General features: G+C 33.1%; 1 long non-coding RNA gene across 2 annotated transcripts in view; it reads left to right on the top strand.

The window, feature by feature from the left end:
* The window catches only part of LOC142330184 (uncharacterized), a 40028-nt gene extending 14952 nt beyond the window's left edge, over positions 1–25076 (top strand). The window contains exon 4 of one of the 2 annotated variants that reach the window (XR_012757723.1): positions 24101–25076. This is a non-coding gene — a long non-coding RNA (uncharacterized LOC142330184). The remainder of the gene's footprint in view (positions 1–24100) is intronic. The other variant, XR_012757722.1, reaches the window with a different exon arrangement.
* The last annotated feature ends 399 nt before the right edge of the window (positions 25077–25475 follow it).

Below are 25475 nucleotides of genomic sequence, written 5' to 3'. Positions count from 1 at the left end.
CTCCTTTGGGAAAGTCATCTTTTTTTTATTTACAGATAAGACCAGTCATTATTACTGATGGAATTATTTTTTATTAGCATATTAATAAATATACTATATTTTATATTATTAATAAATATAATATCTATGCAATAAATTAATATTTAATTTATTGCATCAAAATTGTCTTAACTTGAGCTGCTTTACTCTACTACTGCGGCTGAAGATACCAGAGGAAAGTTTTATTTGTTAATATTTTAGGTGCAACACTTCATTGAAACCTCTCCTCCTACTTTATTTCTACCTGTTGAGTGTGGGTATACCCTTGACATTTGAAGGTATTATCGTTTCACTAGTCATAAATTTTAAGTAAGAATTTTGGAAAAATGTTTACTGCTGCTCTTTTCCTATTGAAAAACTCAATATTTTTTTTAATTTTTGTAATCATTACAATCAGTGGCAATGTAAACATCAATTTTAGCTTTGTATCATTTTGGGTGCCTATAAATAGTGGATTGAGAACACCAATCGGCAGATTATTGTTTATAAAATATATACTTATTTTATATATTTATAGTTATATATATATATATATTTATTTATTTATATATTTATAGTCATAAATTCTAATTTTATTGAAAATTGCCAAGATTAAAATACAATTAACATCATAATTTTCAGTCGGGCTTTAACATTGTTCTATTGTTTTTTAATTATAGTAAACTTTTATTTGTATATTTCTCAGACAGAAGTGATGCACCAACAGAGATTAAAATAAAATGCCCAGGTACATAAAAAGTTAAATTAATTAGTAAAATTTCATAAAAATCAATATCTGGAATAAAGTTAAAGGTAAGAACAGTTTTTATTTATTAATTCCATATGTGAAATTCCCTAAGATTTTTTAAAATTTCACAGAGAATTAATAGATTTTCTCAATAAAATTCTTTTATTACTTTTGGTTCACTGAGAGTTGAGATGAGAAAGTTGGGCACAAAGTCATATTGTTTAGTTTATGTTTGAAAGTCCCTTAAAGTTTAAAGAAAGTCTATAAAAAACAGAATATTATTCTTACCACTACAACAGTGTTAGTCGTACATCTCGCATACTTATAGCATCTCTTCACTCCCAATTGTATGTGTATTTGAACAGTTAGTTGTTTGAAGTAAATTTATTCGTGGCATTAATTTAAATTATCAAATAAAATATAACATACTGCTTACTAAAAAGTCAAACATTTATACAACAGTTATCAAAATCGGAAACAAATTTTGTTAAAATAATTAGGTACACCTCATGTAAAATAGCAGTATGACCAATGTAGTCCACATACAAATTCCTGGTCAAATTATCCATTATTATATCAAATGGGTTTTAGGAAAGACTTGCTATAGGATTACATTTACTATTTGGTGACAAAATTTGATTTGCAGACTTTAAAGCGACGAGAGCATGTAAAATAATTTTACATTATCAACTAATATATAATACACTGCTTGCTTTTACGGATTTTATTGGCAATATCTATCGACAATTTAACCATAATTGTAATCTCAAATACACAACAAATATTAGGGTAGATTATTTAGTACATTAACATAACACTGACAAATAATTTACATTTAATATTTGATGACAAAGTTTAATTTGTGGACTTAAAAAGCGACGAGGGCACATAAAATAATTTTAGTTTCAAATAATATATAATACACTGCTTATTAAGTCAAACATTTTTACAAATTTTATTGGCAATGTCTATCAATGATTTAACAATTATTGTAATATGAAACGCACAACAAATGTTAGTTTAGATTTGGTACATTAACATAACACTGACAAAATATTAATATTTGATGGCAAAATTTGATTTGTTTTGCAAAAAGCTGTGAGAACACAATAAATTTACATTATCAAATAATTTATTGTCCCCACCATGCTAAAGTAACAAATGTGAAAAACTTAACTTTTCAGGAGAGTTAAACAACAGCTTCAATGTTAAATTTAGACTAGGAATGCATATTCATAAAAGTGAAAAGGTTTAAACTAGGCTTCCTAAAAGAGATTGGATAATTTGTCAGGACGTTCAGATTAGTCAGAAACTGTCAAATCTAAAAAAAATTCAATTTTTCACATTCATTATTTTAGCATGGTGGTGACTAATATAATAAACTGCTTGCTTAAACATTTTTACAAATTATATTGCCAATGCCTATCAGTGATTTAACCATTAGTGTAATCTCAAATACACAGCAAACGTTTGTTTGGTACATTAACATAACAATAAATGTCACCACCACCATTATTAATCAGTTGTTTTTTTAGCACTGATCATATCTTAGATCACCATTGAACACTTGATCCCAGATATGAAATTTTTTTCTCATTTTGGTGTCCTGAATCGTACCTTTTTTTATATTTTTTCAGACCCTTTTTAAATACTCAGGGCAACCGGTAATTGCCTAGAAGATGCTGCCTTGGTCGGGCCTGAGTGATGTGGTTGTAGATAATCCACCCTGTGCTTGCAGCTAAAAACCCTGTACTGTAGGTCGGGGTCCCTCTTGGTTCATTGAGACATCATGACCACCACTTCTGGTCGCCACGACACTTCTCCCCAGGAACGCTACTTTCCCCGTCCTTATATCCTAATCAGGGTCCGGGTATGCACCCCACGCATACCCCCTCTGAATCACGCGCCCACCTCGCATACCTTGAGGGTCCTCAATGCTTCATCGAAGCCCCCAATCCAACCACTCTTGCGTGTGGGTGACTAAAACGGGCTCAGCATTGAGGCTACCTCTCTTGTCCCTACACGTGTCCACGATTCGATCCCTGGCGATCTCGTTTTTTTCGCGAGTCTTTTTTTTTTAAATATACTTATTTTCTATGCAATAACCCTGTGACATACTCCCAGTATTTTTAGGTGTCACCTTACTGGAATGCTAACTTGTCATTATGGACCTAACTTCCTATAAGGTAAGAACAGATAAAAATTGAACAAAAAAGTAACAGGACCTACAACTAGACATTTTTTTAAATAAAGATCCCTGAGCAACAAATGCTCACATATCAAAGAATCAGAACGACTTAACGTCATTGACATACTAAATGAAAAACAGACAGGAAGGCGGAGTCCCTTATAAACAGTTTATATACTAAAACGTTAATTAATTTGGAGGTAAATAAAACACGGCCAGTGTACAACACCTCAATATACATTTCTAACCTGACATATAGAACAAAATAAAATACACATATACAAAAATCATCATGTACAAGAAAATCAAAAATCTATCGCCACTTAATTGCGAACCCAAAAAGGACTCTTGGGTAATCTATTGTTCATAGAAAGACCGATCTCGAGTGGAGGACACGACAACGAAAAATATATACAAGGAGAACACTAGCAGTCTTTCTATCTATTAGATCCAGGCAGAAAAAAGGAGAACCGTGTATGAAAACTAAGGTAAGGTGAGATAGATAACTCACCTTACCGAAATACGTAGATGGAAAGAAAAATTGATTGATAAGGAAACTCATATGAAAAAATAGACAACAATTACAGCACTGTAGTTCGTTTAAAACCGTGGTTTGGCCCAGCACGAAGTTCCCACGATGGGTTTAATTAACTGTACAAAACAACAGTCATAACCACAACGGTCACATATCTTAAAAACACAATTATATCTTAAACTAATATAAAATAAACATTAAACAAGAAATGGTAGTAACTGTAACAATGATTGCGTCACCGAAACCCGTGATTCTCACCGCCACTGTTGTCTGCCTGTTCTTTCAGGCCCCATTCCTGCATCTCTTCCAGCTTGGTCTTTAGGATGCACGTGACTAGTCTGGACACCTCTTCCCATGGTTTTTAAGCATATGGTCTTAAGCATATGGCTGACCGTGTTCTCTGGCATCAGCCAATGTAGTCCTTGTAGGCGGCTACTCGCCCGCTTTTCACAACGGTAAATCTTGTGCTCTGGGGTGTCCAGCTATCCAAAGTAAACACAATATGGAGAGTTCGCCGCTTGAACTTGAAAAGATAGGTCCCATACTTCCCGTGCCACGAAAGAAAAAGTAAGTGGGAAACCTCTCCATGCTTCCTCTGAATCCAGGGGGCCAGATGGAGGATCAACCATCGAGTCCAAGCGCCTTTTCGTGAGGCATCCCAAAGCCGCTGTCTTCCACCTTGCTGACCTCGAGATCGGAGGGATGCCCGCAATCACTTGCACCGCATCCCCTGATATGCAGCCGTCACCTTAATCGCTGCTCTTCGTTGCAGCAAGGTCAGCCTGTCCACATTTTGTTTCAGATCTTGTGCGTCCACCCAGACCGGAACTGCATACGTAAGTGTTGACCGCGCAGCTGTCATAATCAGTCTTGTTTTGCTGGCCTTCGGCCTGCCCGCACTGCCATCAGTCGACCTAATATGGCAATAACTGCTTCACATTTAGTTTTAATAGATGGGTGGTGAAGAGCCCTGATCTATCTACCCAGAAACCTAGATACCTTGCACTCCACCACCATAACCCCGTCAACCTCGATTGCTCTAGTTTGCAGTCCATGCGTCCAACAACAGCTACCGTCTTCCTTGGAGCAAGTTTCATTCCTTTCCTCCGTAGCCAGACACTGATTCATGCACCTGCCTTTCCGTGCGGCTAGCAAGTAGTAGTGCTAGGTCGTTGGCATACATGACCACCACCTCTGCCCTGTCTTGAAGCTCCATCTTCAGAAGGTCGTATACCATATAACACAAAAGTGGACCTAGCACCGATCGTTGTGGTACCCCTACACGTAGTGACGAAACGCATCACCTCTTCTGTATAGGTGATGATACTCCGATCGTGGAGATAGTTGTTAGCTATCGCCACCAGATATTCACTCAGGTGCTTGCCGCAAAGTCTTGGCCCAGTCCACAACGTAACGAATAGAGTCAACGGTCGCTTTCCTTTGAGAGTCCTCCCCTCGCCAATTTCTTCCCATATTCGGTTCACAGTTAGCCTCTCGTAAAGCTTCGCCAGCTAGTTTAGAAGACAGACTGGTCTGTACTTTTCCTACGGATGTTCAGTAACCGGTTTCGGGAGCAGAGTCAGTCTAGCCTCCTTCTAATTTTGAGGGAAAGTCCAATTCGTCAACGCCTTGTTCATGAGCTCTAATACTACCCAGGCGTGGTGGCTCTCCAGGTTGTTTACGATAATGATGAACTTTGTCCGGCCCCGGGCTCTTCTGTCCTGTAATTCTCAGGGCCGCAGCCCGCAGCTCCTCTTCCAAAGGCCTGGGAATCGCGCTCTCGACCTCCACCCAGTCCAGATCAATGACTGGGACAATACGGTTTTGTGAAGGGGAGGTCCACGTTTGATGCGTTGTAATACTAACTAACTGGTCTGCATACTGAGCGGGTGGTACCTGGCGTCAAAAGAGGATTCCTTAGTGGTCCTGCTAGACGTCAGGAAAGCTTTCGGCTGTCTCTGTAATCAACGAAGAATTACGAGAAAGGAATATTAGTAATTATCTGAGGGGCATAATAAACTCTTACCTACTCCAGAGTAAAATACATGTATGTAACGAAGAGGGCGAAATTCCGGTATAGATATTCAGGGGGTTCCACAAGGGTCTATCCTTGGGCCTTTGACGGAGTATTGAGACTGCAGTTTGAAGGGGACGCCGAACTGATAGCTTATGCCGACGGACAAGAAATGGAGGATTGTGCAGCAGTCGCGGTCGATAGTATACAAAGGTGGCTTGAAGAAAAAGGACTGACATTAGCACCTAATAAGTCACCGGCGGTCGCCTTAACAGGCAGGAGAAGAATCAGAGAAATAGGAGTCAGAGTAGGTGGCATGATAATCCTCATATCTAGATGTATTAAATATCTATGCGTATGGTTGCAGATCGTAGGCTACATACGGAGCACTAGAACAAGGTAACGCAGCGTCCCGAGGCTGTGATTGGTAAGCTAAGCAGGCTCATGACCACATACTGGGGTCCATGTTCATCGAAAAGGAGACTGATTTTGTCAATTGCAATGACAGTTATTTTATACGTGGGGCGAGGCCTTTGATAAGAAGAACTTAAATAAGATTGCTCTGCAGAGGAGAGCTGCAATACGAATTGTGTCTGCCTATATGACTGTATCGATATACTGATGTAATAGATGGGACGAGATTAGACACTCATTTGGAATAAGTCAATTGCATCCGGAAAACACGCTGCAGTACATGCTATAAGGGAAACATGAATGGGATAACGTAGCCTGTATGGTAACCAGAATAATACAAATCAAGGGGAGAGACGCTTGGGAGTGGTATGGGGACAGTTACTGTAGGTAGGGAAATACAAGGCAGCCCTGCTTATGAGAGGGCGGTTCGCTGAGGTGGTGGGCGGCTCTCGATGATTGACCGTTGAGTTAGGGGAAAATTGAAAAGACCGGGGACCCGGCCAGATCCCCTCCTTGCTTCTTGGAGGGGATCTGGTTTGAGATATGGCGCAAAGGAAAGATCAAGTCCCGGCCTACTGGGTGAGCGACCCCCACAGGGCACGGATTCACCGGATCCTGTGGGGTCCCGGGAGGTTAGAGGCCATGCAACCATTGAGAATCGCAATGTGTAACTGGTGAACCATCATCGGTGGTCTTGGGGAATAAAAACCACCAAAGAACACTGGTACCCACGATCTAGTATTCAATTCCGTATAAAAGTAACTACTACCTTTACTAGGATTTGAACGCTGGAACTCTCGACTTCGAAATCAGCTGATTTTCGAAGAAGTGTTTACCATAGACCAATATTGAACATTTTATTGTATTTTACGCCATAAGGATCCCCTATCCAGTTATATAGAGATCAGTGACCACATGGTCCAATTTTGTCTAAGAAATGACATACATTTTATATCTATTTAATAAACAAATTTGACTTTAATTTTCGTTAAGCAGCTAGTGCACGTGTATTCTTCAGGTTTATGGTGTTAAGCGGTAAGTATCAAATTAGAAATGATCGCTGGATGTAAAATATCAATTAGAAGAGATTTTCAGGTTTGTTTCTTTTGCTACAGATCTCAGAAATCCTGTCTGATGTCCTTACAGGACTTTGCCTTCTTTAAATAAAGTTGATGAATCTCTTTAGAGGATAATATTCACTAAGATTAACATATGAACTTCCCACTACATAATTTTTGGTTATTTTAAAGCAGATAGTATTTTGGAAAAAAAGTTTTATTAACGCAATCTGATTTTTGTAAATTATGGAAGCAGGAGAGAGAGACGGCTTTGAATCTCCCTCGTTGATGTGGTATTTTTATTTTTCTGAGAGTAAAACGCATCTCAAAAAACGAGAGTAAGTTTATCCTGTGAATAGGTTTACATTAAAAAAAAAAGAAGAAATACTGCTCAGTAAGAAGTCTACAGCTTTAGCAGCTTAAAACAGACTTAAGATTATGGATAGCACTGCTATCCGTAATTTAATTTTGAAGAAAGTAGTAAAAGTAGATTTTTGTTGAAGGACACTATTGGAAAAATAGTTTTTATACGATAGAATGTTAAATCTTTTGCAGCTTCGATTACCAATATCTATCGGTTCAAATTTATCTTTTACTTCAATGAGGAAGTCGAACTCAAAGTTTGGTAATTTGTTTTGATTTTCATTTTTTCCTAATTCAATTATAAATATTCAGGTGCCACATAAAAGAGATGTAATAACTTAGACACTATATTTGCTGAATCTTTGTTCCCGAAATATTACCTTGCGCGAGCATTTACTTGTCTACTATTTTAGTAAAAATTCTTTTTGAATAATAAACTACTAAAATAATATTTCATACTCTTGCTAGAATTATTACAGCAATATCCAGTAAACAGTGGCTGTGGTTGTCTATAAATTATGAGTTGATTATTTGTTTTTATGGCTAACTGCAAAAAAAGGCACCGAATATCCAATTATATATTTAAAAAACCTGCAGGTGATCGAGGAATAAATGAAAAAGAGAAAGTTAGTATGTGAAGTGTTATATTACACTGTGCTTTTTTAAATGTAAGTTGAGGTGATATTTGTAGGTTATGTCAAACTTAAAGAATGTAAGTACAATTTCATAACTGATTTCATTAGTTCATCGCGAATAAAATAGACAATAGTAATAACAATAAATTTGTTTATTTTCAACTGCATCAATACATAATACATACATGGAAAAACACAAGAAACCCATGAAGTATAACTCGGCGAGTAGGTCTAGTAGTTTACTACCCACAAAGCTAAAGCTTGACCATATAGGTAGGAGTACCAGATCAACAATTTAATAAATGAAAAATTAAAATAAAAAACCCTTAATACACTTAACAACACACATGCACTGTTTTCTTCAGTCATTTTTCTCTCACTTAAGACAACAGAATATCTTTACATTTGTATCAGGTTGGTGTCAATAAAGATACCATTTAATACAATTTAAAATGAATATGATTGCAATCAACATTTTTTTAATTAATGAATCTAATAAGCTTTACCATAAAATATATGCGAAAACAAATCATTAATAAAGATTATGAATAGAATATGCTTAAGAACTGATTCCTGAGGAGACTCCACAACTGTATCTGTTGATTTATGAATATCAAGAAATAAGCCAGAAATTTTTTAACCATAAAAGTCAGAAACCATAAAATTATTAGCAATTTCACTTTCATCAGAAGCAGCTTTACCATATACACATATTATTGATAGTTTATTTTTGATAGCAGACATACTAGTTCACTGATTTGTAAATCTCCACTGATTCTTGGCAGGTAATTCCTTCATATTTTAAAAATATTGTTTTTTAGCTGTCGTAATCCCATCAGTCTTTTTCTTCAGTTGATCCCCAGCAGTCCTATCCATAATTTAATTTTGAATGAAGTAGTAAAAGTAGATTTGTTGAAGGACACTATTGGAAAAATATTTTTTATATGATACAATTTTTTAATGCATATAAACTAATATCTTTTCACTTCGTATATGCAAATTCCATGAAAATTTGTCATCTACCATCAACCTTAAGTATTTAATAAAATTCACCTGAGATGACTCAGTTGCATTGTAATTGAGTATGAGCACAATCACCATTACTGTATATTAATGGAGCTAATAAGCTGGAAGCAAACATAAAAATTAGATATTGGGATTTTAAAGCATTAAGAGATAATATATTGACATAACTGTAAGCCTGAATTTTCCAGATAAGTCTGAAATCTAAAAAGATTTTTAGATGAATATACTAGAGCAGTATCTGCAAAACATGTAGCTTTACCATAACATTTATGTAAAAATAGGTCATTAATAAATATTATAAATAGAATAGGTCCAAGAATCATATCCATTAAAAATATTCACAATTTCATTCTCATCAGAATCAACATTACCATTTACAAATTTTATTTTTAATAGTAGGCATACCAGTACAGGGGTTTATAATTTTTCACTGATTCTTAGTAGGTAATAAATATTTTTAAAATATTAAATTTTAGCTGCTGTAATCCACACATCTATCTTTTTTTTTTTAATTTAATTTATTCAGTATAATTTTGTGGCTGTGAGGATTTTTACACCCTTTCTTAAACAATCCATCTGAGAAATTGTAATGCACAGCCCAACTGTTCATGGCATAAATTAAAATAACAGATTTTGATTAATTAATATACCGTAATAAAATATCAAAAAAGTTATTAAAACTGAAAATCAACATCATTATCAAGAATTTTACTGCAGTCATGTTCATATAAATATGACCTTAATTTTATCATAATCCAGAACCTCTTTAAAATCCTTAACAAAATTATTTTGAGTTCTGTCCTTAGAAATGGCAATGGCAGCAGCCCTATGACCATTAAAATGTCAGAATAACAACACTAGAAATATTTTGTTTATATAAACTTGATTTATAAAAAATGTGATAAATACAGGCTAGCTTATTATCAGTAACTCTAGTATCCGAGTGATGATAATGTGAAAACATTTTTCGCCAAAAAAAAAAAAAACTAGTATAAAAATTAACTAAGGAGCTGTACCCATTCATAGTGAGTATTTCTAGATATTGTTAATATCCAGTATACAATCTATTGGCATACAAATAAAACCCTCCATAACAGATGCAAACACAATAAGCCCAGTAGCTTTAGAAAAATTACTACACACAAAAAATTATGTAATCCATTATTCTATATAAAGAAGCCTCATCAACTGATTTCATGCATGTTTCAGATAGAAAGACAATATCTTGTTTAATCTTCCAGCTGCTTACCAAACACAAAAAAGGATCAAAATTCTTAATATTTTGGTGAATTATCAAGCTATTGTTTACATCATTAACACTCTTCCACAACATTGTGATAACTTCCATTATCATAGCAGAATTTAAAAATTCACATCTAACCAGTAACCAGTAAAAATGAATTTGCATAACATGTACAACAAACATAATTTTTTCACACACACCCATAGATATCAATAATATCTCCTTGTCAATTAAGTACAGACAAAACAACTCTCACACATGCATTCATACACTCTTATCACACACACATTCCCATAACCAAAAATAAAAAAATCATCATCTATCCAGAGAAAGACACTGCTCGTATGAAGCTCCTAAACAAATCGTAGGTTAACTCTTCATTAATTACTGGTGGTATACAATTGAATAAAAAGTGAAAATGCTTAACTTAAAATATTGTAGAAAAAATTGAGTAAGTACTGTAATTAAATTTGTGTAATTAAGTAATTGACTGTTTCTATATAATACACAAGCAGAAATGGAATTGAAAAACAAGTAATTTTACTAACTCAGCAGTCCCCTTTAAGAGTCTTATTTCATTACATTTATGATTTAACTTGTATTCCAATAATCATTAACAATATGTATTTAATTATTACATATATATTTCAGTACATGGCTTTTAAGGATTTAAGTCTGAAGATGATTATAAGGATGACTATAACTTTAGCTGCAGACATATTATTTATTTAACAGTACCATAAATTTTCCCGTTGTGGAACACAACTTTTCTCTATAGATTTAGCTGGTCACCTTGAAGCCTCCAATTTTCAGTAGACATAGATTCATTCATGTAAACAAAGTTTATCAATTTTCCCAACTAATATCTGAAAGTTTACCATTTTTACTTTAGGAACTCAACTTTAGTTCAAAAGCAATTAAATTTGACTATTCAATAGAGGTAGTCTGCAAGTTTCAGAATTTCTTTAAAAAATTGTGCGATAATTGTCAATCATTACTTCATTTAACTGAAACCCAATTACAGGTGATATTCTATTCAAAATATCAAAAACATGTTCAAGTTTCCTCAAAGGGATCCCAATTATATTTTCTCAAGAACTGGTTTATATTATTATTTTTAGTATTAAAAGTTTTTGACAAATTTTATTTAACTTTAAATTTTCATCATTTATTTTCAACAGTTTATTAGAGAAATATATTATAATCATGTTATTCCATTTTTGAATTTATGGAAGTATCATTTCAATATTATCAGTTGATAATCCTTTTTTTCGTGTTACAGTTAAAATTTCCTTTTCAGTGTTATCAGATTTGCTTAAAATCAAATCCAATTTATCTTCAACTGATAAACTTTAATTTGCCTTTCCCCTTTCTTTTTCTCTTTTGTACCAGAACTTGTTCTTGATGTCATTTTAAATTTCTGAATTATTAATTCTGTTAAAAATTTAATTTTCAATAAATACTACCAGTGTTGACACAGTTAAGGTTATAGATGTTGAAATACTTAGAAAATACTGCCAGATGAGTGAAAATTTAAAAAATGCTCAAGAAAAAGTAGAAAGTACTGCTTTAGGATGAACTATTCTGGAGGAAGTTGCAGGTGTAGCAACTTTATATTTGGTGATCTGTGAGTAATAGTAATAATAATTCAAAGTACCTGGGTGACAGTGATTGCAAAGCTTTCGTTTAGGTACTTGAAGATTACAAAGGAAAAAACTTGATGTAAATTCCTATTTGGTACTGGAAGATTGATTGATAGGGAAATTAACAGCTTGCAGAATTATTTTGGTCTTGGTCTTGCTATTTGATGAAACCCAAACAGTTTAGAAAAATGAGAATAAATGTTTTACATAAAATATACATTTATCAAAGACCGCACAAAAATTCCTGTTGGGGAAAAATTTCTGGTGCAAATTCAATAGATGCAAAATCACAGGTGAGCAGTGTACTCATAAACATTCTTTACTGCCAGCTGTAGCTCAAGTTATCAAATCAATCTTTGAAAGCCTATCAGATAGAAACCTGTTATGGAAATATTTACATGTCATTACCCAAAATCCCATGGAATCTTTTTATAGTCATCTGGAACAGACTTCCCAAAATGTTTTCATTGGACTTTATGCATTCAAAGTTGAAGTATATGGTGCTGTCTTGTCTTTCAAAGTTGCTTAGGAAATTATGTTTAAATAAACACTTAGTATTTTAACCCGGTCATAGTGCATTAAATATCTTCAAAGAAATTGACAGAGCAAGAATTAGTAAGGGACTATTTCATGCAGTTCTATTTCTGAAAATTCTTATTCTTTAGTATAATTTTCTCAAAAACTTAAGCTAGGATGATGAAATTTATGCTAGAACCTTATTAGAATGTTTAAATTTGCTTTTTGTAGCTATTAACCACACAACAGAAAAATTTGTTCATTATTTTTTATAGCAAAAACAGAAAAATTGGGTAAATTAAAACAGTTTTGTATAACTATACAAAAGTCAGTAAAAAGTGAAAGTTATGAGGTAAATAACTTTGTTTTTGAATCATAAAGGTATCATAAATACTTCTAAAAATGTACAATTTATATTAATGATATAGCCTATATTACCTCCCCTTAAAAAAATTAAAAAAGTTTTCAATTCTAGTGATGGGTTGTTCTCATAGAATCAAATATCCAATTTAATGGTATATTTTCTTACAGTCAGGTTTTATTTTTTGTAGTTACGAGTTAGTAATGAATGATATTAGAATGAAGGGATACCAAGGGTGAAATTGGGTAGAGAAAAGGGTTATGAATCATATTATATAATACTATAGGTTTTAATTTTATAAGTATATTATGTTTTGTTATTTGCAAATTATATTTGACATTGATCTAATTAATTGGTCCTGGGTAAGACTTTTAACTACTTCAATCTGCTTCTCTTGCACTGCCTACTTCCTTGAAGAGATAGGAACCATGAAAATTGTATCACTCACAAACATATATGTGGGCAATATAATTTCCAACAAGATCCCCATCTATTGTGCCACGGTGGTGGTATCCTTAAATAGCCAGCTGCTTCTTTATTGGTACTAAGTGGGATGTAATCTCTACCTGCAGTAGTATATGGAAACATTGTTTCCAGTTGCATAATAAGCCAGGAATTAGCTTAGATGCATACTGTAATATAATAATTAAAAAATATAATAATATAATTTAAAATTACTTACTGGTCTTGTGGTTAACTTGTTGCAAATCAGTTGTTTAACAGCTGATTTTTGAAGTTGAAGGTTCTGAGATTAGAATCTTAGTAAAAGCTATTTAATCTTAGTAAAACCGGTGTACTTTGGTGGTTGGGGTTCAATTAACTACACATTTCAGGATTGGTAGGTCTGGGTCTGGTACGAGACTACATTTCATTTGCTTGTCACTTATGTCATCCTCATCTAATTGGGCCGTGGTGGTTGCTTATTGTTCACAAGTTGAACATATTGCAATGTACACTTTAGGAATATAAAAAAGTTTTTATAGTACTATATTTTTCAATATTATTATTTTTCTTTCTCGTTGATTTTTATTAAAATCTTATTTAAAAAGTAAAAGCTATGTGTGAAATTTAATATTGTTATATTGGTATAACAATATTTGTTATAATATTATTATATTTAGAAAGTATATACAGAAATTATCTCGTTAAAATGAATTTTAGAAGTACAAACTAACCTCCACTTCAGCTACCATGTAATCAAGATATCACATCTATTTGAATTCTGATTAAAGTTAGTAAATCATTATTGATAGAAATGGAAATATTACATAATTTATTACATCTAGAGGTCTTCACAGATAAAATAGTTTTGGTATGCATATGTGTTTGCTGGTACAGAAAAGATAAGTTCTCCCTCTCTTTTACTTAAGTAACTTTCAAAGCAGAAGGAAAGTGATAAAAATATAGTTATTTGACCTCTTGGCCTCTAACTTCATGAAGTAATTTAGTTAAATATGGCAAAAAACAAAAAATGCTTTTGCTGTTCCCATCCTGGGCAAAATTACTATGAACCAATGAGTTGTGGGTGGAATGAGCATGTGCTGCCTGGAAGTAACTTTTACTGCCCCTCTTACCGCTTTCTTTATTGGTAGATTGCCCATACTTACTATTTATCTCTTTTCCCATTCACTTGATGATGAGTTATGTGAATGCCAGTCAGATGCTCTACCTCTACCTGTGGTCACTAAAACCTTGACAGCCAGTGCAAAGACCTTTAATTAGCAAATGTGTTACCTTTCGACTTGACTATCATGTAAATTTTAATCATCATTGTATGAATGCCCTGCCAAAGAAATCAGTGGACTTAAAATTTTTCATGATCACGATCACAAACTCAGTTCATTTTGTTCTGTGTTGGGTTGCATATGTAGTGTGATGGACTACTACTATACTTCTATAGTATTAATAATTATTTTTAGTGGTAAGTGTTGTATTGTGTAAGTCTAAAAAATTCATATACAGTATAATTATCAGGATGAAAAAACACAGAAAGCTATACAGTTTATATTTGAAATTTCAAAAGAAAAAAGAGTTTGTGATCATCTCGCTGAAAGTGTTGCTTTGACATGATAGGGCAGTAAGTGACTAAATGTGTAACTAGTGATTCACTCTTGGAACCAGTTCACCTAGCTCCGCTAAAGAACAAAAGTTTAGTAATGCCTAGATTGATGATCCTCCTCTATGAATCATGAGACCTTGCCGTTGGTGAGGGGGCTTGAGTGCTCAGGGATACAGAGTAGCTGGACCGAAGGTGCAACCATATCGGAGAGGTATCTGTTTGAGAGCCAGACTAAGGAATGATTCCTGAAAGAGGGCAGCAGCTCTTTCAGTAGTTGTTAGGGGCGTGAGTCAGGACGACTTAAACGGCCGTATCAACATCACTCAGTCCTCTGAGTACTGCGCAGCTGAAAGCAATGGAAAACTACAGCTGCTTTTTTTTCCAAGAAAATGTGGCTCTGCATTTTCACATAACAATAATGGAGGCGCCTTCCTTGGTAAAATATTCCGGAGGTAAAATAGTCCCCCGTTCGGATCTCCGGGTGGGGACTACTAAGGAAGGGGTCACCAGAAAATTAAAAAATAACATTCTACGAGTCGGAGCGTGGAATGTTAGAAGCTTAAAAAAGGTTGGTAGGCTAGAAAATTTAAAAAGGGAAATGGATAGGGTGAATGTGGATATAGTAGGAATTAGTGAGGTTCGGTGGGAAGAGGAAGGCGACTTTTGGTCAGGTGATTTTAGAGTAATTAACTCAGCGTCAAATAATGGGCAGGCAGGAGTAGGTTTCGTGATGAACAAGAAGATAGGGAGGAGAGTGGAGTATTTCAAAACGCATAGCGATAGAATCATTGTAATAAGGATAAAATCAAAACCTAAACCGACAACGATTGTTAACGTTTATATGCCTACAAGCGCCCATGATGATGATGAGGTAGAGTGTGTATACGAAGAGATTGATGAAGCAATTAAACACGTAAAAGGAGATGAAAATTTAATAATAGTTGGAGATTGGAATGCAAGCATTGGAAAAGGCAAGGAAGGAAATATAGTGGGTGAATACGGGCTGGGCAAAAGGAATGAAAGAGGGGACCGACTTATAGAGTTTTGCACGAAGTATAATTTAGTAATTGCCAACACCCAGTTTAAACATCATAATAGAAGAATATACACTTGGAAAAAGCCAGGCGATACTGCAAGGTATCAGATAGATTATATCATGGTTAAGCAAAGATTTAGAAATCAACTCGTTGACTGCAAAACTTACCCTGGAGCAGACATTGATAGCGACCATAATTTGGTGATAATGAAATGTAGATTGGGGTTTAAAAACCTGAAGAAAAGGTGTCAGATGAATCGGTGGAATTTAGAGAAGCTTGAGGAAGAGGAGGTAAAGAAGATTTTTGAGGAGGACATCGCAAGAGGTCTGAGTAAAAAAGATAAGGTAGAAAATGTAGAAGAAGAATGGGAGAATGTTAAAAAGGAAATTCTTAAATCAGCAGAAGCAAACTTAGGCGGAATAAAGAGAACTGGTAGAAAACCTTGGGTTTCAGACGATATATTGCAGCTGATGGATGAACGTAGAAAATATAAGAATGCTAGTGATGAAGAAAGTAAAAGGAACTATCGGCAATTAAGAAATGCTATAAACAGGAAGTGCAAACTGGCGAAAGAAGAGTGGATTAAAGAAAAGTGTTCAGAAGTGGAAAGAGAAATGAACATTGGTAAAATAGACGGAGCATACAGGAAAGTTAAGGAAAATTTTGGGGTACATAAATTAAAATGTAATAATGTGTTAAACAAAGATGGTACACCAATATATAATACGAAAGGTAAAGTCGATAGATGGGTGGAATATATTGAAGAGTTATATGGAGGAAATGAATTAGAAAATGGTGTTATAGAGGAAGAAGAGGAAGTTGAGGAGGATGAAATGGGAGAAACAATACTGAGATCTGAATTTAAGAGAGCATTAAAAGATTTAAATGGCAGAAAGGCTCCTGGAATAGACGGAATACCTGTAGAATTACTGCGCAGTGCAGGTGAGGAAGCGATTGATAGATTATACAAACTGGTGTGTAATATTTATGAAAATGGGGAATTTCCATCAGACTTCAAAAAAAGTGTTATAGTTATGATACCAAAGAAAGCAGGGGCAGATAAATGTGAAGAATACAGAACAATTAGTTTAACTAGTCATGCATCAAAAATCTTAACTAGAATTTTATACAGAAGAATTGAGAGGAGAGTGGAAGAAGTGTTAGGAGAAGACCAATTTGGTTTCAGGAAAAGTATAGGGACAAGGGAAGCAATTTTAGGCCTCAGATTAATAGTAGAAGGAAGATTAAAGAAAAACAAACCAACATACTTGGCGTTTATAGACCTAGAAAAGGCTTTCGATAACGTAGACTGGAATAAAATGTTCAGCATTTTAAAAAAATTAGGGTTCAAATACAGAGATAGAAGAACAATTGCTAACATGTACAGGAACCAAACAGCAACAATAACAATTGAAGAACATAAGAAAGAAGCCCTAATAAGAAAGGGAGTCCGACAAGGATGTTCCCTATCGCCGTTACTTTTTAATCTTTACATGGAACTAGCAGTTAATGATGTTAAAGAACAATTTAGATTCGGAGTAACAGTACAAGGTGAAAAGATAAAGATGCTACGATTTGCTGATGATATAGTAATTCTAGCCGAGAGTAAAAAGGATTTAGAAGAAACAATGAACGGCATAGATGAAGTCCTACGCAAAAACTATTGCATGAAAATAAACAAGAACAAAACAAAAGTAATGAAATGTAGTAGAAATAACAATGATGGACCACTGAATGTGAAAATAGGAGGAGAAAAGATTATGGAGGTAGAAGAATTTTGTTATTTGGGAAGTAAAATTACTAAAGATGGACGAAGCAGGAGCGATATAAAATGCCGAATAGCACAAGCTAAACGAGCCTTCAGTAAGAAATATAATTTGTTTACATCAAAAATGAATTTAAATGTCAGGAAAAGATTTTTGAAAGTGTATGTTTGGAGTGTCGCTTTATATGGAAGTGAAACTTGGACAATCGGAGTATCTGAGAAGAAAAGATTAGAAGCTTTTGAAATGTGGTGCTATAGGAGAATGTTAAAAATCAGATGGGTGGATAAAGTGACAAATGAAGAGGTATTGCGGCAAATAGATGAAGAAAGTAGCATTTGGAAAAATATAGTTAAAAGAAGAAACAGACTTATAGGCCACATACTAAGGCATCCTGGAATAGTCGCTTTAATATTGGAAGGACAGGTAGAAGGGAAAAATTGTGTAGGCAGGCCACGTTTGGAGTATGTAAAACAAATTGTTGGGGATGTAGGATGTAGAGGGTATACTGAAATGAAACGACTAGCACTAGATAGGGAATCTTGGAGAGCTGCATCAAACCAGTCAAATGACTGAAGACAAAAAAAAAAAAAGATTGATGATCCTTATTAAAATCTTGGATTCCGCCTGGTGATGATAAAAAAACAAATGCCGTACTATAAATACTGTCATATTGAAATTAACAGTAACAAGAGCCTTATGCATAGACATGCAAATACTCCTTAGTATAAAGCAAATGTAGAATATACAAATCACCATCTTTAGTGTAGCCACCAGTCTATTAACAGCATCTGTTCCTCATTACATAATAAAGTTACTGAAGCAGAATTGCAGAGCATAATCTTCCTTTAGAATTAATGGGTACACTACCATCATTAATATAATAAAAGCAATCGCTCCTGATAGTGCAATAATTAAAATATTAAATGTGGTTGAACTGATACTTTATATTTAATAAGTAATGCTTTAGTGGTTGATGCTAGACATATCTTATCAGAAAAACTCTTTCTCTTTGATTGCTGATAAATCAATAAACATTTCTTTTAGAAAATCATTAGCTGTTGCTTTAAGTCAAAAATGGTAGAAGACTCATTCTTAAGCATCACTGACAAGTCAGTTTTTGCTGCTTGAAGAATTAGAAGTACCACTTACAAACTTGTTAGGATTTACCACTCCACAGAGAATAATGCCTCTGTAATGATGGGACAGCAAACAGGAATTCAAGCTAGGCTTAAAAAGTTGAATGAACATTTATATATATATATATATATATATATATATATATATATATATATATATATATATATATATATATATCTAGATGCATTTGGCACAGCGTTAGTTTGTAGACTTCACAAGCTTGTACTGTAAATACCTTCCACATGCTGTTGAAGAGCTCTGTAGTGACATATCCAATTTTATTCTAAAGAAACCAGAAAGATTAGAAGAATTTAAGGTGATTCAACATTTATTGAATCTTAAAGTTCATAACTTAAATTAGGTGAAATATGATGGTTGTTTATAAATGATGTAGTTCAAAGGATTGTAGAACAATGGAATGTTTTACTGTCTTATTTTAATTTTTGTGTTGAAGATGGAATAAAGCAAGCCTGGTCAATTTTAAATTCTCTTCAAGACCCTGTCATAAAGGTGTATTTTTTTATTTGTTGCCATTTTCCTACCACTTGTGACACACCTAAACTTAAAGTGTATCAGGAGACTTCATGTAGGTTTCATCAGTTGTTCTTAAATCTTGCAGACAATAGAGGTTCTTATACTGCATATAGAGACTCTTATACAGCAGCTGAAGAACAAGGAATAAATTGAAATACCATAAGGAATTTTAAGTCAAGCGTCTATCCTTCTATTCTGGATTCTGCAAACAAGTTTTGAAGAGGGTGGATTTATTTCAATCCCTTTTTAAGAAATATCTGTCTGTGCTGAGCCCAGAAAATTGCAAATGTTAGTATCATGCTATTAACTGTACATTTCCCTAATGTAATTGCAGAAAGTGTTTTGACGTAGGTGGGGAATGACAGTTAGCCAAGTCCTCAGAGTTATTGAAAGAGAATCAAGAATTTATGAAATTTTGGAACACTGCTTTTGAAATGAAAAATCCTGTTGGTGATACATCATCCCAAATTTTACAAACTTTTTTAAGGCAATGATCTGCTTACCACATTCTTATTCTGTTGTAGCAGGAGGTATATTTTCTGCTGTTGCTATTAACAAGACCAAATTGTGAAACAAAACTCCAATCCTCTACAATATGGGCACCTAATAAAGGAGAAACTGAAACATTCGTCATACCAAAATTCATACATTTCAAAACTAATTATTGGCCTTGTAAAGTCTTATAAGGATTAAGAAAAGGCTAAAATGTGTGTATTTTACACGAACGATATTAGAATAAAATAATCATTATTTTTATCTTTGCAATAATAATTTTCGATGTTTATTTTTCTACTGAACTAAATTAATTATGAACTTTTTTTTTAGTTTTGGTTGTACTACATTATTCCATGTAAGTTATTGATAAATACTACTGTAGGGATAATTATAATGTTTTTTTCATAGCGTGAACGATAAACCAGCGTCCCGGAAAGCAGTTACGATAAGAAAACATTAATCAACTTTATTTCTTATAGGCCTATTCAAAAAATAAAATAAGAATTCTAAATATCTGTTATAAATTTAGTAAATTACTGACCTAGCTAGTTTTTAAATGTTGAAAGTAACAAACATTATACACAGTGTACTTACTCTGACTTCGTAAATCAGGTGAAACTACAGATATTTTTACAACAGACTACATACTCAAGAAAACATTACTACAATCACAGTTAAAAATACTAGTGGTGAACGCGTCTTTGCAAATCAGCTGATTTCGAAGTCGAGAGTTCTAACATTCAAATTCTATTAAAGGCAGTTACTTTTATACGGATTTGAACACTAGATCGTGGATACCAGTGGTTGGTGGTTGGGTTTCAATTAACCACACATCACAGAAATTGTCGACCTGAGACTGTGGAAGACTACACCTCGGTTACACTCAAGTGGGTGTGACAGGGCAAATAGATGCTACCGACAGACAGTGGGGAAAAGCGCCAATATAAATGGAAATGAATTTATAGTATACAGCCAGTATAAAAGACAGATTGGAATATAGTTACTAACGACAGATACGGTAAACATTAGTTATTTAATGTTGCATATTATTACTCACTTCAAAGTAATTTGTATAACGATATTAATATCTTAAAAAAATGAAAATTAATTACTTTTGGAATAAGACCAATTACGATACGAAATTACATTAAGATAAGCTGGAGGTGTGTACTGATTAGAATATTATATTATTAGAAGTATATTATCTTAGTAAATGCTATCAGCAATATTAATAGGCCGTTGCATAAATAAATAATGTTAACAAAAAATAAATTCATAATAATTATGTTTTCATAATTTAAAAGCCAGTTGTAATATACGAATAGACAATTCAAATAATTGATATTTAAAAATTGTAAATAGTTGTTGTTAGTGTAACAATGATAGATACGTATAATCACTACATGGTGTATTTTATCGTAATCTTTCTTTCTCTTCTATAACTCATACAAATTTTATTAAAAATTTAAAACTTATTCACTCTACACTCTATAGATAACAAACAAAAAAAAAACTAACCGCTCAAAGTTGTTTAAATTTTACAATTTGACCAAATACACTCGAAACTTATTCTCTCCTAACTTTCAACCAAAATAGAATTACAAGTAGTAAGTAATTATAAGTAATTTTGAACGTAACTGGTTTATTTATAAATTTCCCTTGCGATTTTGAATATGCTTAGTGTCCGAATTTCATGCATATAAAACTGTGTGTAGAAGATTGTGCAAAATTGTATTTCTCGTACAAACTAATTTTACATGTGCCTTAAATATTCATACGTGAACTCAGCAGAAGAATTTTTTTTATCTCTAAATAAAAGAAATAACTTTTAGATTTAAATGAATTTACTAAGAAAAGATTTCTGAAAGAAGAATCTCAAAAATAACTCTAAAAATTAATCGCTGTAAACATAAAAAATACGAAATAGATAAATCCTTATTCTGATTGGTATATATTAATGCATTACATAGCTCCACGCCAGGAATGTATACAATTAATTAATTATAAAATGAAAAGATCAGTTTGGTTTTGAAGTTCGTATTTATTATTTAATACAGTGCAATAATGTTAAGATTTATTCAAAATTATTCACGATTTCAAAGGCGTTATTGAAAATTATTTTAGCACATTTATGTATATTTTTAACGGGATGCAGAAAATTCAAGATGTTTATAATAATAACAACTTATATTCAAAATCATCGTGATAACATAACCAATGGTATATTTGGAAAATCATAATCTGTTAAATTTGTGAAATATTGTTATAATCTTTATAAATTAATGAAATTCAATAGTAAATTTTGAATCCATTTAAAACATCCTACCACGTAACGTTTCACGTATATTATATAATTTACTTATGAAGCGCAAGAAAAATTTAACTGGTAATCGTAAAAATTTATTAATTCTTGTACAAAACCTTATTATGGTAGAGGCTAAAGTAAGAGAATGTAAAATACTAACAAACCGGTGTTCACGAGTATTCAATAATAGTGCAATTTTGTCAAATATATTTAACTTTTGCTAATTCATAACAGTCACATAACATTCGTTAGAAATAGAATGAGATACGACCCAAAACTCGATTCAATTCCTCCCACAACTAAGCCACTAAAAATAAACCAATGACAACTCACATTCATCCTCGCATAGATAACACTAACACTTACCCAACTTCGCCACTACAGATTATATTATTTCAGCAACAAACCAATCAGCTTACAGCATTAGCCTAAGCAATCACTAATAAGAGTATGATTTAAAATCAAAAATATATTTTTTTCAACGCAGAAATCACAGCTGTAAAAGAAACTGACCAAATGAATAGGAGTGAAGTAATGCAATAATGAATTAATCAATAAAAAGGCAATTATAATCCATTTTTTAAACCACTTATAAGGTGTGAGTAAATACAACATCTGTCGAAATACAACAAATTTCTCCTGATAAAATACGGACCGTCTTGAACGCTGTTAACTCTTTATCATATAGGTACAATCGTCAAACTTCTCGCATTTCATAAGAAACAAAGAATGACAACCATCCGGAAAACAATTAATTGTGACCAAACCAAGGAGAGATATGAAATTTTAGTATAAGAGCTTGACTAGAAGTATGTAAACGTCAGTCAATATTAGAGTATTAGTTAACATTTTTAGGAGAGCCTAGTCGGAAAATATAATGGATGCTTCGTAGATAAATTGTTACATTGTCATAAATATATGTTTAATATTAAAATTATTTTGGCAAAAATTAAAGTTAAATATCAGTTTCATAGATTCTCAAATCTCTCTATTACCATACATTCGTTTGCAACTTTAATGCAACATTTAATGTTGCATTAATGTTACAATAAAATGTTTGCAACATTTAATCTCTGCATAATTACTATTTTGTCATCTTAGTTCGACCAGAAATCTCAATGATTTGATAGGGCAATGCATCTTAAATTGTTAATGGTGATTATAATGAATGATGTTGTCACATCGCGAGAATATTTAGCCAACATCACTCACTGTATGAGCTTACAGACCAGCATACAAATGTCTGATTTATTTATTTATTGATAAGGAATAATAAAATTGTTTTAGAATTAAAACACATCATCATCTATATAAACACTGAAATTCACCCTCGAAAATTTCTATTTACGACAAATAAGTTTGGAATTTTATAACTGAATGTGCTACAAAACTGGTTGTTACCCCAACTTCAAGAAGATCTGAATGACTTATTTTTATGGAAGATGATGCCCCACCTCACCTCCATTGGAGGTCCAACATTATTTAACGGACAACTTTTACAAGATTCTGGATTGGAAGAGGTGGATTAAAAGATCTTGTTCATCATCTGTAGCCTCCCAGGTCAGTAGATCTTACTCCCTGCAATTTATATCTGCAAGCATAAATAAACAAAAAGGTGTTTATACACCTATAACTGGTATTTTTCAAGATCTGATGCATATTGTTATGAATTCAATAACTAAGGATATGTGTGTGCGCACGGGCACGGGCACGCTTACGTATGTTTTCCATAATGTGAAAATGAGATCCATGCATGTTTTGAAATGAGTAGAAATATGTCAGGTCTTACCAGATATTACACTAAAAGGCAGATCTGAAATGTATCTTAAACATATTGAATTTATTTAATTTTAAACCACTTTTTTTAACTTTATATTCAAATACACGTAGTGAATCCACTCCACCTTGAGTTCAATTTCTAGTTCACAAAAGAATTTCTTATCTAAGTTCTTTTAATAATTAGAACCTTATGTGATATTTTAAAAATAATATTTGTTTTTTTCAGAGGGAGGTGGAAATACATTTACACACGAAATGTCGGACTGCAGCTGATGGTATTATCCAATCACTATCACCAGACTACCAACTAAAACCACTCCCCTTTCTACCAGGACTCGACCCGGAACCGTTTAACACATTACTTCTGTTCAAGTCCTCTGATACTAGCCTGATTAGGTGCTACCTAATTTTCAGGACTATCCAGGTCAACCTTTTTGGTCATGAGAATATTGGTCATGTTGACGAATCGGGCTACGCTTTCCCAGCTGCTCAGATTACAGAGCATCATTGCAACCACATTGTGGGGGCTCAGTGCTTCGAGATCTGCCTATAGTGTCCCTCGACCTGCCGCCCACCAAGCACATTTGAAAAAGGTGTGCTCAGTGTCATCCCATACAACGGGACAATAGAGGCAGTCTGGGGATGGCACTTCTCCTATGACATGGAAGTAAGTGAAGTACCCGTCACCCATTAAAAATTGGGTCATGTAGTACTCCACCTCTCCGCTCCGCCGCTCTGTGCACGGTCTGACCAGAGGAATAAGCCTTGCGGTCAATCGTCCTCTGGTCTCATGCTCCTAGGTCTCTTGCCGTGCGAGGAACGTGTGAGTGCATTCCTTGCATGGCAATTGTTTTTGAATTTCTCTTAGACTTTGTGGACTTGAAGAAAATCTTACCAAAATTCTGAAAAGTTGTGGCATTGTTACATAAACTGATATTAAGGGACTATATTAAAAGTAGTATGATAAATGTTAAATTTATTTAGATGATATGTGACAGATATAAACATATTATTTTTTTAAATTTAGTAATAATAACAATCATTCATTACATACTTATCAATAATTTAAATTCTTTAAAAAACATATTACTACTTAGAATTCTAAACAAATGTTCAAACAATTACATTCAAAAAATGAAAATTTATAACTAAATATGTATTTAGATCGTTCAACAATCATCATCATCAATAGTTAAAAAGAAAGTAATTAAAAATAGATGTAAATTAAAAATCAAAATATAAAAAAGTTGTAATTATTAAATAAGTTCTGTATTAGATGAATGTATATACTTATTTTTCATAATTAATTCCTTTTAACTGATTATAATCATTTTACAATAGAAAAGTCTATGTAATTGTGTAGATTTTGATTTTATGCAAACAGTTCTTGAATGTTTTCGCTATTTTATTTCAAAATTCATTTATCACAACCCTTTTTCTTTATTTATTTCTATTTACATAATTAAAATATACATAAAAATTAAAATAGAATTCTAACTTAAAAATAATAATATCTTGACATTAAATTACATGGTACATAATGGTAACATTTCCTTAGGAAAAAATATTGATTATAATAAAGATACTACTAATATAACAAT

The sequence above is a fragment of the Lycorma delicatula genome, chromosome 9 (assembly GCF_047948215.1).
Source record: "Lycorma delicatula isolate Av1 chromosome 9, ASM4794821v1, whole genome shotgun sequence".
Classification (NCBI taxonomy): domain Eukaryota; kingdom Metazoa; phylum Arthropoda; class Insecta; order Hemiptera; family Fulgoridae; genus Lycorma; species Lycorma delicatula.
Note: the sequence above shows the minus strand (reverse complement) of the source record. Positions and strands in the feature narration are given on the sequence as shown.